The sequence below is a fragment of the Alligator mississippiensis genome, chromosome 1 (assembly GCF_030867095.1).
Source record: "Alligator mississippiensis isolate rAllMis1 chromosome 1, rAllMis1, whole genome shotgun sequence".
NCBI classification, from domain to species: domain Eukaryota; kingdom Metazoa; phylum Chordata; order Crocodylia; family Alligatoridae; genus Alligator; species Alligator mississippiensis.
In genome coordinates this window covers 212,440,068-212,453,434 of record NC_081824.1, presented here as the reverse complement: position 1 = coordinate 212,453,434, position 13,367 = coordinate 212,440,068, and the positions used below count along the sequence as shown (strand labels likewise).

The 13,367-nt window shown below is 45.4% G+C and overlaps 1 long non-coding RNA gene across 11 annotated transcripts in view; it reads right to left on the bottom strand.

The window, feature by feature from the left end:
- LOC132246520 (uncharacterized) overlaps window positions 1-13,367 on the bottom strand; it is a 76,417-nt gene that overhangs the window by 21,420 nt on the left and 41,630 nt on the right. The window contains exons 2-3 of one of the 11 annotated variants that reach the window (XR_009457853.1): window positions 3,685-3,906; window positions 736-861 (exon numbers count right to left, since the gene is read on the bottom strand). The exons of 8 other annotated variants lie outside the window; for them this stretch is intronic. This is a non-coding gene — a long non-coding RNA (uncharacterized LOC132246520). Of the gene's footprint in view, window positions 1-735; window positions 862-3,684; window positions 3,907-6,034; window positions 7,963-13,367 lie in introns of those variants that run through there. 2 more of the 11 variants (XR_009457846.1, XR_009457857.1) reach the window with 2 other exon arrangements.

Here is a 13,367-nt window from a genome sequence, read left to right as displayed (position 1 = left end):
ATAGTTGGTAACAAACTTTATAAATATATAAATTTACAGATAAAACAAGACAGAGAATTACTAGCCACTGATTTATTGAGTAGAGGACACTCATGGGCAGATCTAGGATTTTGAAAAGTGGGGTGCAGATGGTGTGGTGCATCATCACATATAACAACACATTGTTCTCCAGTTAAAGAGAGACGAGGATCTTTACTAATAATTACATTATAAAATACCCTTATGGAACAAGTCTCTATTCTATATTTATTAAAATAGGAATTGATAACCTTCCCATAGAATCTTTGAAATGTTCTACACAGCTTAATAAAGAAACTTAACACAACTATAGAAGACTACAGGATGATTCAACAAAAGCCTGGAGAAAGTAGAGCATTCTCCATTAATTCTACACATACCTACTACATCCCTAAGTTCATTTATTGTTTAGTGTCACCTAACTCCTCAAATGTTTCTCTGTTGGTTCATACCTTTTGTTTCTACTGATAGGGGATCTGGCTGAATATGACTCTCCAGAGCACAATAAGACAAACGTACAGAGGTTTGGGGGGGTGAATTTTGCAGCATGCACATTATATACTCCCTTTATAATTAGTCTAAGTTCATATGATTAGTCTACTGCCCAAGGCATTTCCCTCATTTATGTACAATGGGCAAGTCAGTCCAGTCTCTGGGAGCTGTCATGAATATGAGAGGTTACATCTGTCCTTGGAGGTCTGATATGAGCTGGTGCACCTCCTAGCTGACTTCCTCTGTGGGCAGCACTCTCATTTCCCTTCTCCTGGATCCCATGCAGGGGCTGTTCCCTTCTGAGTGTTGTCCAAGACCCAGACCAGATGTTTCAAGCACCAGACCATTTTCCTGCCAAAGATGGATGTCTTAGGTTTCGAGCTATTAACCAAGGTATTACAGAGAAACAATCAGAATAATAGTGATGTAAGCCCATTCCATGTCTAAAGAAGCCTATTTGTTTGAGTCCCAATTTATCAGGATCCTTAAAGAGACACTTAGTTTAACCACATGATTTCTATGGGACTACTCACCTGTTCTGAATTAGGCATGTGGCACTCAAAGGGGACAGTCATCAACTTAACCCCTTTGCTAGGTGAGTAGGTCATATAATCCATTTCATAAACCTATACAGCCCCATCTTCAAACTAGTTAGGTGATTTTTCCCTGCTACTCCTCACTCCTCTGTCAGCTATAGATTTTAGGACTAAAACTTTGCTTTCTATGAAATACTTGGGAAACTTTCTGAATGGCTAATTGCACAAGCTTATGGAAAAAGTGAGCTCTGTTTATTTCTTTATATCTAAAAGGACAAGTAACTTCTTGAAAGACAGGATTACAAAACCCAAAGTGCCCTGGACTCTAGACTCTAAACCAGATATTTTCTTCAGCATCTGGCGTCATGTGCCTTACTAATCGAGTAGAGCTTATTCCCTGGGCTGCCCTACTTTATTTTTAAAGTGGATTTTGTCATTACCCAATGATTGTGTGTGCGCTTTGGCACTGCAGAATTATTTCCCGCCACATGGAGCTTTCTTTGCACGGTGCAATTCTCAGCTGCAGAGAGAAAACCCCGGTGCAAAGGAGTTCCCGCCGCTCGCATGCAAATTTGTTCCCCATTATTTGCTGTTTCTAAATTATTCCCACATAGCGGCTAGCGATTGGCTTGCTAACCATATAAGAGGCTTGAGCAGTTTCCGCCCAAGTCGGAGATCTCCGAGAATCTCAGGAGGATCCTGAGAACCCCGATTCTGAGAATTCCAGGAGAAATCCGAGAGAATTCCGGCAAGGAATCCATGATTATCTCATGGATTTCTACGTATATCTCGGACCGAATGATGGTTTGATCACTCATCAAGAATCTCTCCCCATCGCCGACCGATCCCTTGACGTACCCCTGCCCTGCGCGCTTGTTGAGAGTCACAGCTCGGACTCTCGTATCAGTTCAGAGAGCTCTCATCGTGTTTGTTTTGCGGAGCCTAGCAAACTCCGCTCGTGTGTCTTTGGTGGAGCCTAGCAAACTCCACTTGTGTTTGTCTGTAACTGCAACTCAAGTAAGTTTTCCTGCCTGCACCGCGACCATCTACGGTGTAAGTAAAATAATCTTTAATCAACCTCCACGCATCAGTGCCTAATTCTAGTTCGCCGTGCCGACTTTCCCCGGCCCACGTGCCCAGGCTGCTGGCCACAGCCCCTCGGCCCCGACAGATTTTAATTGCATAATACAAACGTGGTGGACATGACAGGGTGCTTAGCATGCCTGTCACTTTACAAGGAGAAAAGGTTTTAGAAGCAGCTCAGGAAGCCATCAGGGAAGACACCTGACTGGAATGGGGCTGGGCTTGAGGTATATATAAGCCCAGGGCCTGAAGGAGGCAGGCAGTCTCATCCAGGTAGCAGACAGGAAAGGAGCTCCTGAGCAGGCCACATAGAGAGTAACTCTGGTTTGCACCAAGTACATCTGTGGGTATAAAGCTTTAGGGCTGGGAGTTCAGCCTTAGGGCTGGCAGAATAGGCAGCATGCAGCCTGAGGGCTCAGGAGGGGACTAAGGAGAGGTAAGGAAGTCCCAACAGGCCCAGGTGAAGAGGGACCAAAAGGGCCCAGAGAGAGAACAGATGGCCAAGGTGCCCATAGGTTTCACTGGCCTAGGAATGCGGCCGAGGCTGAAAAAGGGCCACAGCCAGAGACTGGTGGGGCTGGAGAGCTCATGGGCCTCTGCTGGTCTAGAAGTGGGGCTAAGGTCTATTCTAAGGAGAAGGACCGAAGGCCAGGAAGGCCACAACCAGAGACCGAGGAGGCCAGAGTGCCCATAGTCCAGAGAGGGGCTGGTATAAGAATAAACAAAGCCAGGAGCCCATAGGGGCAGTTATGAGTTGATTGGTATGTGAGACATCTGCAAAGCAGGGGCATGGATACTGGGGAAGACAGAGCCCATGTAATTAGCCCTTAAGGCAATGAGCATGGACACCTGTGTTCATGAGTGTAAAATCAGCTTGGGGAGTCCTGGGGCAGTCTCTCTTTTCGTAAAAGATAAATATATCAAGGCATGGCAGGAAAGGAGAAGGAGAGATTGCCCAAAGAGAGTGAAGTTGATAAGCGCTGACGGGCTGCCAGGGGGCATCATGGCCACCCCTGCAGTGGGACCCTGTTACAGTGGAGTTCTATCTTGGATCAGTTCAATCTGCAAAATTCTTTTACCTTCTAAACACCACACTAAACCATTCATTCTTCAGTCTGTTTCATTAAAACAGGGCTCCTTCCAAGGGTGTCAAAGGCCTAAGCAAAACTGCCTGTACACATGACTATTTGGGGGGCATTCAATATACTGTACAGTAAATATACAAGGCATCTATCATTATTATTTAGGTCATCAGAACTGAAAATACTGGAGAATTATTGTTTACTTCTTTTTGTCTCCTGATAAAATTAAAGAAGAAAAACTGCACATTTTCTGTCTTTGATGGCATCTGAAGGGATCTATTATCAAAGTGTAGACAGCAACAAAACACATTCAGAAATGATGACCGATTCCATTGGCAGCTGAATGGTATCAGTCCTTATCGGTCCTGTGTAAAGCTCCCTCCTTCCCTAAAATGCATTCTCATTCATAGTGAAATGTAGCAAAGAGTAGCAGAAGAGTAGCACTGCTCTACAGGACAGGTATCTCCGCTTACCTGAGAGCAGGTGAATTCATTCTCTTGTCCTGGACATAGTTTATATTCTTCATATCTTTTCAGTTCAGTTTTTAGCTCCATAATCCCTTTCTGCAAAGTCTCCTTGTCCTTCCTTGACTGCAAAATGAACTGGTCATACTCATTCCAGATTCTCTTTTCCTTTTTGCAATTTGGACATTCTGGAACGTTGCGTATTTCAGAGGACAGTGCTTCTGATGCCATCTTTGAAGAAAACAAATCCAACCTTGATTTGTTTTCCAGTTTTATCTCATTTATACTATCAAAAGGCACAACTAGACTGTTCAAGGTCCCCCTGAGGGTATCTACTGTAGTCTGTTGTTATTTTACCCTTATCCACAACACTAATAGACTGGATGGTTGCTGAACTTTTCTCAAGTGGCTTCTCCAGCTGAGGCAGGTTGATTTTCTGCTCCCAGATATCTCTGGAAACATCTAGTTTTAATGCACTGTCCTTGCAGCTTTTGTCCATTGATCTGGAGAGGTTACCGAGACTAAAGTGAATAGGAGGAAAGGAAGTCTGCAGCTGTGGGACCCATTTTTAATGGTATTACTTTTTAAAAACAATTATTATTATGTCAACTGTACTACATCTAAAAAAACCAAAATGGCACAATTGTTTTAAGATATCATCAAAAAACAGTTAACGTAACTAACTTTGTTCCATTTGCTATCAACTTGTATTTTTAAACGGTGAAACATAAATATGATCCAGAAGAACTGAATTCTAGACGTTCCATCTGAAACTGCATCTCAACTAACCCAAAAGTAGTACTTACCACTTATCCATCTCCATACATTTCACAGAACAAAGTAAAGCATTCTTCTTCTCCTTTTACAATTAAGGATACTGAGGCACAGGAATGTTAATTTACTTTCTCAAATTTACACACCAAGTTAAGAGCTGAAACCCAGTCACATTATTCAAGACCATCTCAACTGCCTGTAAACCTCAACCTCTTAGGCACTTTTGAAAATACCTCTCCAGCTCTCTCTATTCTCCTATCAGTGCTCTGTTGACTGGACCACCCAGCCCCCAGCAAGTCATTGGGAATTTTACACAAAAAGAACTGAACAAGGGTGTCAGGATTTGCAATGTACAGAATAATCTATACGATACTAGTATCATCTTCCATAGGACACTTATCGCCTCAGAAATCTCATTTGAATAATTGCTTATCATGGGCAGATCTAGAATTTTGAAAAGGGGGATGGTAGGTGGCAATGTGCTTCATCCTATAACACAATGCATATTTTTCTCCAATTAAAAAAAAAAAGTAGACTCTTTTTTCTAATATGCTAGGGGCCTGGGGCTATATTAGTCAGTTTATGATCCAAGGAAAAACAAATATAACTGAGTCTGTGGGGAGCTGACTGCCAGCTCCAAGGTGGGGCAGGTACCTGGTGCTATGGGAAGTGGGATACAGCTGTTACCACCCTGCACACAGAACTGCTCCCTGAACCCTCACACAAGTCCCCCAGACACTTCAGCATGGCCCCAAAGTGCTGTCCTTGGTGCATTGTCGTTGTCACCTCTAATGCCTCCTGGCTCCACTCTGTCCTGCATTATCCCACATATCCCCATGATCAACCCTACCTACTCATACCCCAAACCCAGCAGACCCTACCGCCCTTTCACACACTGCTGAGTCCTACCCTGCCCTCTCACTATCCCCAAGAACCCACTGCACCCTGCAAACACTTGTCATCTTCAGGCCCCAGTCCCCCTGCCTTCTCATCACCCCCCTCACACCTCACTGAGCCTTCCCCTGCCCCTCTGAGCATTCAAAACTCATTGGAGCCCTTCACATCTCCCAGGCCTCCCTCACCCACAAGCCCTCTTGTTCCCAACTCCTCTCACCCCTACAGACACCCCACTCAGCCTCATACCCCTCACCCCCATATTGCCCCAGCCCTTCCTCGCCCTACACCCTTCTACCCCACAGATGGCCCTCCCCACAAAAGCCCCTTGATACCTGTGATCCCCCCCATCCAAACCCTCTTGGCTCTTGGAAACCCCTTCCCCTCAAAACTCCTCCCAAACTATTCCCCACCCTTCATGGCCGCCAACCATGAGACAGGGTGGTAATTGTCCCCCACACTGCTCATCCCTTACTCACAGCAGGTCTATAGCTGGTCTCTACTGCCCTCCACCATCAACAAAGAGTTGAGTGGAAAAGGATTGCTTCAGCCATTGGCAGCACCTTAACCCAAGATACCTATCCCTCTCATCCACCCATGCCCAGCTTTATGTTGTCCTGGTTTCAGCTCTGGTTCAACTTCCACAACCTCCAAAGCTGCAATGAATAACCCAGTCACTGCAGTAACTCACCTCTTCCCCTCACCTTCGCAACTCTCTCCTGCCTCTGACTGCCACTGCACAGCTCAGCCAACTTTTAGCTCTGCCCCTCCCTTTCCTGTCTGATTTTTTGTGGGTTTGAATCCCCTCCAAACAAAGCCACTCAGTATTGTTTCCTTGGTAGCAGCACACCACAACTGAACATGCCGGAGGTAGGGAAGCGAGCAGAGAAACATTAGTAGATAAGAGACAATTGTAGAAGAAAAGCTTGGTGATTAGAAGATCAAGCATTGTTAACACCTAAGAAGTGAAGAGATTAGCAAAAATCAAGTAGATAATAATGAGCCATGAAGTCAGTTAACTCTCTCAGCTCCACATGCACAGAAAACGGGATGTCCCTGCTTGGTAGTTTGTTTTAAAATTTCAGTGGAGCAGGAATCAAAGAGGGGGGAAGAGGGGTTGACTGCACCCCAACCCCCACCTCCCTGGATCTACCCCTGTTCCCTATAGTTCACTTGTAGTTATAAAATCCTACTAAAATGTATTGTATTCCAAGCTTTTAAAAATGGTGCCCTGTTCTTAATTGCTTTGCATATTGTGTAAACACATATACCTATTCATAGTCACGAAAATTAATATTTTCTGCATCAGAACACCTTAACCTCCTTGGACACCACTAACCTCAGGGAAGCTGTTCTCAGGCAGCAAAATCTGAAACACCAGTTTGAACAGGATATTGAGGAACAAGAAATCATACACAGACTGGACTGTGTTAGGTGTGGTTTAAACAGAGACTATGGATTCTTATCCCATTATCTGAGTTGGCTTTCATGAGGCCTTTGTTCCACTGGGTTCTTTATTTGTTTGTTGCTTCTAACATTGTCCTTCTCCACCCTCCTTCTCCCTCCTCTTCTTCCACCTTTTGTATTCAAATCACTCACTCCACTGCAAACACTGCTCTATGCTTGTCCGTTCACAGCATCTGATGAAGTGAACTTGGGTACACAAAACCTTGTGCTCTCTTTATATATTTATTTAGTTAGTCTATAAGGTGCATATCTACCCAGCCAGTTTCCATATAGTACAGTCTCTATATTATATCTGCCCCTAAGTATCTCTGCCAATATTTGACATTTTACAGTCTAATTTTTTAGCTTCTCTTCTCACCTAGTTGCCCTGTCAAAGGAAATTCAGTTAGTTTAACATGATTTCTTCCTCATAAGTCCACATTGGCTGCTAGGAGTTACCTCTTCCTCTTGTAGCTATTAGCATATTGATTGTTTTATAATTTGCTCCAGTAATTTATTTATTAGATTTATATGCCTCACTTCCCTCTGAAATGCTTACAATACAAGACAAAATAACTTATAAAATAAAATAAAGATACCTAAGGTATATAATAGGGGTGGGCAAAATGGTGGAGCCCCAGCCAGCAGCTGCTGCCTTGCCTGTGTGGTTCCCAGCTGGTCTCCATAGAGCCCCCAGGAGTGCTGGGGCCATGACAATGAAGGGCTGTGACAGTGTGGTGCTGCAGAACCAAGGGCTTTGCCCCGGCCCCGCACTGTCATGGTCCTGCTGTTCCCGGGGTCTCCATGGTAACCGTCCAGGCACTGTGTGGGCAGGGTCCATTGCTGGGGCAGGGATCTACTCTGGAGCCAGAATCTTGGGGTGGTGACAGTGCAGGGTTGTGATCTGCTCCCTGCACGCCCCTGCCCATGGAACCAGCACCCATTGTAGGGCATGCAGGCAGTAGATCACAGCTCTGCCTCAGCCCCATGCTGTCACCTCCCCAAGATCCCGGGGTCTCTCCAGCCCTGCCTGCCCATCCTGCTCCCAGCCGCTCAGCCATGCACCCTCCCTATGTGGGTCCCCCTGGGCAATGGGTACAGGGTGGATGGGCTGGGGTGCCAGGGCAGCAGGGCTGGCCCTGGCTGTGGCAGCCAGAAGGAACTTCTGGGAAATAGAGTTTACCACAGGCCCAGTCTGGCTCGTGGGCTGGCTTTTGCCCACCCCAAAACAAACTCCCAAAATGTCCCACCTTAACTTTGTTTGTAAAGTGCAAGCTGAAATAAAAAGGTTTTTACATTTTTGCAAGATGTGCTGGCTTGGGCACTGCCAGGATACAAGGGGGAGGGAGTTCCAAAGCAGAGGACCTACTACTGAGAATGACTTTCCATTAGAGGTCCAATACTGAATCAGCACTGATACAAAGAAAATTGGCTGTATCGGAAATTGGTTTGATGTGGCTGATAATGTGGCCAATAAACAGCCCATGCACGTGCGCAGCCACAGTGCAGCACATAGGCAGTGAGGAGCACAGCCTGGCAGCTTGGAGAGCTGTGTGCAACTGGTAAGTCTGTTGTGGTGGATGGGGAGGGAGGGAAGAAAGAGGCATGGGGGGGCAGAACAAGGCCCCCGCAGTCAGGGAGTGGGGCTGGGGCAGGCAGTGCCCAGCCGGGACACGGTGCAGGACAGAGCCACAGCTTGTCTGGGGAGCATAGGTGGAGCTCCTGTTGCCGCACGCACCCTGAGATGGCATGGAGTGGGGGGAGAAGAGTGTGCTGCCAGATCTGCACGGGGCAGGGTAGGCTGCTGCTGTGGGCTGGGACCGGGCCTGCGCTGGGCTGTTCCTGGCAGGGGGGCTGGGCCAGGTTACACTCAGGGTGGGTGGTGGCAGTGCTGGGAGGGGGAGCTGTGGGGGCTATGGTGAATTTTGGGGTGGCTGCAGCCCCACCCCTGTAGCCCCCTCTCAGCGCTGCTGCTGCCCACCCTGAGTGCAGCCTAGCACAGACCCAGCCCACAACTGCAGCCCGCCCCATCCTGCGCAGATCCAGGGTGGCACATCCCCCCCCCCATGCCCTCCTGGAGTGCACATAATGGTGGGAGCCACTCCACCCTCCCTGCGCCCCCCAGACAAGCTGCAGCTTCATCCTGTGCCTGGGCAGCGCCTAACCCAGCCCCAGCTCCACTCCCTCCCTCAACATGGGGGCCTTGATCTGCCCCCCCATGTCCCTAACCTCCCTACTCTCTTTCCACCACAACACACTTACCAGCTGCATGCAGCTCTCCATGCTGTACTGGAAATCAGATCGGTATCAGCTGATATGTCTCTTTAAAAAAATCGACTATCAGTACTGGCCCCAAAAAACTCTGTTGGTGCACCCCTACCTTCCATGTGTTTTTGCTGAGTAAACTTGGTACACAGATGATACTTGTAGGAGGTTGCTCACAGCTGACTTTAGGGATCATAATCTATACTCCTAGGTATTGCAGTCAGAGTGATGTTGCATGAAAGATGCTCCTAAACAACAGGAACTGACTACTGACATAAGGAACACTGAAAATAAATAAATAGTAAAAACTGTCAAAAGCACAAAGTAAACAAATTGGGGGGAAAAAGGGAAAAATGCCTTTTCCCCCTCATGTCTATTATAAGCTGCTTATAAGAATAGCGGGTTAAAAGTAATCAAATAGGAGTGAGATTTGAAGTTGACACTGACCCTTTAAGAAGTATAAACAAGACAAGGAAAAAGAAAAGGAAAAAACTGGCTGCCAAAATTCTAACCTTAGCTAAAATAGGCCATCTACATAAAAAGGGAGGAAACAGCATGTTTTATAGCTTCTTCCAAATCAATAGATAAAAGAAATAAAACAGGAAAAACTCTTTATATAGTTTAATATGTTTAAAGGGCAGATAATTAGGGAAACACTAGGGTTCCATAATGGAAGAGGAGAGACCACACAACTAAAAAAAAATAAAAGAAGAATATGAACGTTTAGCTTCTGTGTTTTTACCACTTTCAAACTGGCTTTAAAATGACATATCTGATTCAGCTTTCAGTTGTACTGTTGAGGAATAACTTCATTCAAGACCAACTCTGTACCCATATTAATTCAGTATAAACAAAGTGTAAAACTTTGGACTGCATTCTTAGGTACCAGAAGCAAAAGAAGGCCAATTCATCAGTCTGAATTCAATGATAACCAGTTTAATGGCAAAACTATTTTGGTTTTACCTTTCTTGCACTCGTATTCTCAAATAATCCATGTTTCTTTCTAGGATTCTTTTGCAATGGAAGGGCACAGAATGTCTTCAGTTGAAAACAGAAATAGTAGAAGATCAAAAAAGTTTTTCATCAGATTAATACAAAACTGAAATGAAATCACAATTTACATTATTCAGAGACATAACCCTCTTCCTCTGTAATCAGAAAAAGACTTTTGATAAAACACTTCCAGTTCTGAGTTGAAACACAGAAATCTGAACCTCTATGTTAGAAAGTTAGCCACATTACAGAGACTGAGCAACACTAGAATTCCTAACACATTCATCAGGAAGGTACATTGATAACATCTCACACCTTTCACTATGGAATCAGTGAGATCAAACTAAATACACGTAATGTATAGCTACTGTTTCTGTATATGGTGTCACTGTGTTATCAATATAATTAAATACTATACTAATATCATTGCACTGCATTAGTGTTTTTCAATTTAGCAAGCCAGTGTTAGAGAAACTTAACTGACACAAGATGTAAGCCATTCACCACGGTGAAAAATATGCAACCCCATTCCCGACCCTCACCAAGCCTGAAATTTAAAGGAACAAGATAACTGTGGTGGGCCAGTAAGGGGCGCTCCTGCGCTGAGCCACTCAACTCACTGCACCCGACCACCTTCCAGGCTCTGAGTGCCTCCCTGGGGGCACCTCACATCTGGCCGACCCCCTTCCTGGAGCACACCTGCTAACCTGGGGTAAAAACTGCCACCACCCAAGGATGGGCTTGATTCTGGCTCTGTGCACCCTGGGTAACACGGGCCTAGCAGCCCTCAAGGGTACTTGACTCACTTCAAGTGCTTGGGGTGCTTCCCTCAGTCAGAAGCACAAGTAGTGGTCTCCCTTTGTCAGCTGAACCAAGGGGACTCCAAGGCATAATCTAGACCCAGTCCCAATAAGTCTCCCACACCAGGTACAAAGAAGAACTTTATTGGTTACAAGGGGTAGGGTTGGAATAGGGTACAGGGTAGAGCAATATCAGAAAAATCCCATAGAGCAAACTGGCATGGTTTGGTAGCCTTTGATCACACATCTGAGTTACTGCAAGCTATGTATCTGGTTAGATCTCAGGTAGCTTACTCACAAGTATCATCCAGAGGCAGGTGGAGATTCCCTCTGGAGGCAGGCAGTTCCTTGATCATGAGTTCTGAGAGAGAGAGCAAGTTTCAGATGGTCCAGCTCTTCTCTCTCTCTCTCTCTCTCTCCCTGAGTCTTCCTCATGGCTGCTGCCTTCCTCCTCCTGGGCAGTCCTTAACCTATATAGCCTTTATGACCTCATTTACCTGGTCCAATGGAGGCTAGCACCTGTTGGCTGTCAGCCAACCAATTTGAAATGCATCACTAGTTGCTGGGCAGACTGGCAGTTCCTAGCTCCCCAGGGAGCCCAAGCCCCTCACCCAGGTATGTGATGCCAGTCATGTAGGCAGAGGGAGCAGGTTTCCCCCCTCCCTCAGGAATGTATCCAGCTCAGGTTACCTAAAGAGATAGGGTAAGGTGTGTACCCTCTGCAGGGCCCATCTTAACCAAATTGTCACAGAGCAGAGTTTTTGGGGAGAAACAGAGGTGGCCTTCTGCCACAATAACAGTATGCTGTTTTGTATGTGTTGTATTCAATTATAACTTAGTATCCTACAAACCTATTTCATAAAAAAAAAGTTTATATGTAACAGACTACAAAGGCCTACTGAATACCAGAAAAAATATTTGTTGAGTAAATTACCTGAAGAATATTTGCAAAACAACATCTAGTAGAATATTTGTGAATGAATTCAATCAACCCATCTTACCAGCTTCTTTTCTGCAATCATTTATACTACTTTTGCCTTCATAGTTTCACTCCACTTTCCTTCCCTCCTCCAGAAAACAGAACCTATTGTACATTTGTTCTTATGTAGAAATGTACACTGAAAACATCTTTCTCAACTTCTTTCCCCTACTTGCTTTCTCTACTCTATGGTTCTTCCCCTATATTTTGTCTCTCCCAATATTTTACCCCATTTGTTTAGACATTCCACTCTCTTTTCTTCACCCATTCTATTGATCACTCTACCTACCACTCCCTCTCTTGGCCACTATCACATATATCTATACACTCCGCAGATGTCTAATAGGCAAGTGACTTGCTAGCTATGGCCTAGTATAAAAGAGGAGGGGTGGAGTTTGTTCATGAAGTGATGCCCAAATGAGGGACTGATTTTCTCACAGTCTGCTAAGGAGGAGGATGCCAGTAGAGGCCTTAGACATGGTCAATCCAATTGCAGACCTAGCATAAGCCTAACTTATGGACAGCACAAGTGACTGGTAGGGGGAACATGGGCGGGGGAGGGGGGAGCATGTGCCCCCCTTGAAATTGGCCCCCAACTCGGCACCGCTCAGGATGGGGCAGTTTTTTTGCCGCATGGGCCAGTGGCTTGGGGGGGAAGGGGGGAGGGGGAAACACAGAATTATACAAGTGGATATGGGGCTTTTGGCCTGCCCCTGGACCCGCCCACAAATTGTGCCCCCCCAGACTCAGGAGGCACCAGTGACCCGGATGGACAGTAAGTGCTTAAGCTTGTGTAGAGCAAAGTGTTCAACACAAAATCAATAAGCAGTAGCATGGGCAAGAAACAACATATTTTAGTTTCAAGGCCACCAGTATTGCTAGGCTAGGTGTGAAAAATTGCTTTTCAAAAAGCACTAATACTAGTTAAGGTAACAGCTGCAGTAACTTGATGTTTTGGGTTTTGTTTTATTTTGTTTTTATTGAGAAGATTTGAATTATGCATAGCTAGTTAGAAATTGTGGTGCATTCTTGTTAATTGAATATACTAAGGTAGAAATGTATGAACACTCATTGCCCACTTTGGCCATTTTCAAGGGGCAAATGTCAAGCTATGGAAGTGTAACTAACGCAGAAGGCCCCAAAAGCCCGCTTCTGAGACACCATAGAATGAGCTTTTGTAGACATGATAACTAGCTGGGTCAGCAAAGGAAAGAAAGGAATTAACATGTCCAGCTACTGCCTGAAAGAAGACACTATAAATGAAGGCATTGTAACTGTACTTTAATTTTGTGTTTAAATGGTAATCATTAAGGGAACTGTAGCTGACTTCAATTCTGTGTCTAAAATTATAACCTGCTTACAGGCAGGACCCTCTTGCAGTCTTGTCTCTCTAAAGGCTGACCAGCCTTCAACTTTTGCTTTCCTACAATATACTGCTTTTGGCTCCTGGCTCCACCCTTTGCAATCATGGCTAGTTACTAGGTGACTGATAAATGTGAAGCTCCTTTAAGCATTGCAAGTTGGGGGTCGGTCTCCACTAT